The sequence below is a fragment of the Bos taurus genome, chromosome 15 (genome assembly GCF_002263795.3).
Source record: "Bos taurus isolate L1 Dominette 01449 registration number 42190680 breed Hereford chromosome 15, ARS-UCD2.0, whole genome shotgun sequence".
In the NCBI taxonomy this organism is placed as follows: Eukaryota; Metazoa; Chordata; class Mammalia; order Artiodactyla; family Bovidae; genus Bos; species Bos taurus.
In genome coordinates, this window is record NC_037342.1 from 66,030,707 (window position 1) to 66,033,409 (window position 2,703).

A 2,703-nucleotide genomic window follows, 5' to 3' on the forward strand; every position below is an offset into this window, starting at 1 on the left:
AAAGCATGTAGTCATGTGCTTGGATTTTATTCCATAGTTAATGGAAGACTCTGACTGTTTAGGAGCAGAAGGTGTGGGGCCTAAAGCAAAGTCCTAGAAGAAAAGCCTTTCTGGTGTCCAGAACAGGGGATGGAGGAGGCCAAGGCCTGGCTAGAGAGAACAGCCTGGAGCGAGGAGCAAGCCATGGAAGTTGAAGGGAAAACTGTGGGAGGAACTTGGGGAAGGTAGAGTCCTGGGACTCAGGACAGCCTAGGAGTGCAGGAGCGCTGCCAAAGGGACTCCACTTGGGGAAATCCCTAAAACCCAGCCCTGCTTCTGGGGCCCACCGCAGCCAAAAGACTGGGAGCAAGAACCTAGCGGTCAAATCCTCCATTCACCACCAACTCTCTGAATCTCAACTGTCTCATCTGTAAAATGAAAATAATAACCAAAGATACTTTGTGGACTATTTGGAGAATTTAATGAGATTATGTACATAAGGCCCTTAGCACAGGGTCAAGCTCATTTTAAATGCTCAATAAATATACATCATTGTCTGTATTATCGGTCTGAGACTGACCCCATGGAAATCCCATGGTATGGGCCTTCTTCCTCACCCTCAATTTCTCTATTAAAGTGAAATTTGTTAAAACAGGCACCAAAAACAACCTTAAAGGGGAGGGTGGGGGAAGTGCCAAAGGGCAGCTGGGTAGGAGGTTAGAAGAGGAGAGTTTTACTTTCTTGCTGGTCACTCAGCCCTAGTCCTTTGGTGATGGAAATAGGGAGGAGTTGACATGGTTCCCAAGTAACCATAGGATACGATCTCGGGTGGCCTCAGCCTGCAATGGTTTGGAGCAGGGCATGGGTTCCCAGCCAGAGATTGAGGCCAGGGTGTGGCGGTGAAAGTACCAGATCCTAGCTCCTAGATCAGCGGTCAGTGACAAGGGCCCTGGCCCTTTGGCTTTGCAGAAAATAATTTCCTCAAAGATAGAAAGTGGTGAGATAAGTAAAGTGTTTATTAAGAGGGAAAAAGAGTACAGTAGGTGTGGATAGACACACGAGGGGACTCTGAGAGTCACTGAGTCGTGCCCTTGTGGCAGTTTGAATGACTTTTATGGGGTATTTCTTCCAGGGTTTTCTTTAGCCAATCATTTTGATTTGTCTGGTTCACAGTCCATACTTGGTATATCTCAGGATCCTCCCACGTGTGTGCATGCCTGCATCTCTTAGCCTAGATGGATTTTACCAAAAAGGCATACGGGTAGCTTGGCATTAGTTAGCATCACTCCCCTCTGACCTCCAAGGAGCTATCCTGCACATGTGTGATCGGGGAGGTCTTCGGACTTTGAGAGCAAGAAATACGTGGACTGGGCAGGGCCCCGCCTCCTCCCTTATTTGTTCTGCTCATCTCTTCTTGGAGTTCCAGTGCTTAGGGATGAATCTCCAATCACGTTACCCTGGGGGGGTGGGGGGTGTGAGGGAGGCTTCTACCTCCTGCCTCAGTATTACAGCCTCTTAGGAATCTGTTTCTCCCATTAGCTGACAATGCCACTTCCTTCTTCCCTTGTCTCCCCTCACCTACACACACACACACATACACACACACACACACACACACACACCTTCCGAGTCTACCCAGCAGCTTCATCCCTACAGCAATTTAGCCCACGAGGGCGGGGCCCCAGTTAATGCATGTGACTCTCTAAAGAAGTCTCTACTGAAAGGTCTTTGCTGCTCCAGGCTTAGGGGACTGGAAACAGGCCTTCACATCTATTATTGGAACGCCCTCAGGAATAATGTCACTAATTTGGGTTTGCAAATTTCCTAGGACTAGGGAACCTGGAAAGGAATTCTCAAAAAGGAGTGGGGCACGTTCCTCTGGGGAACTGAAAGCAGCGATCACATATTACCTTGTTGAACTTGACAATTAGCTTGGACTGGGAGAGGAAGAGGGAAGCGATAACTATGATACAAAAAAGGTGGGTAGTTTGTCTGAGGTCATACAACCCTACATAAATTTCAGTTTTCCTACGAAAGTTTAGCTTCCTCTCTTTCCATTAACTCAGTTTTTCATATCGATAGAGTTTAGTGTTGTTCTAAATCAGGATTCTTGACCCAGGTTCCATGGGGTCTACCTGGAGGACTTTTAGCAGGGCCTTTGAACCTCTGGAATTGATATGCAAGTTTTTCTGGCAGTTTTTGGAGCAAGAGGAAGTCACTGCCTTCTTCAAAATTTCATCAGTAAGTTCAGTTCAGTTCAGTCACTCAGTTGTGTCCAACTCTTTGCAACCCCATGAATTGCAGCATGCCAGGCCTCCCTGTCCATCACCAACTCCCAGAGTTCACTCAAACAATAGGGATCTGCAAACATCCAGGTTTTTTAGAATCACTGATCTTCACAAGTTAACATCGAAAAATTCACCACATATTTGTTGGGTTTGGGGAAAGTGGTTTGGTACATACAGTGATTGAGTCTAGGCTATAAACTGCACGACGGATATTTTTAGGACCCTCCCTCCCACTCCCTTTTTTTTTCTATTTTTGTCTAAGAGCACTTGCTGTGGCTCACACTGCCTAGTGCTGAATCCAGGTGGACCACTACTACTTGTGTACACTTGGGTAGGTTATTTCACCTGTGATGGCTGTAGTTTTCTCATCTGCTAAGTGAGGAGAATAATGGTACCTGCCCCTATGGGGTTGGAGTAAAGAGCTCAGAACAGTGTC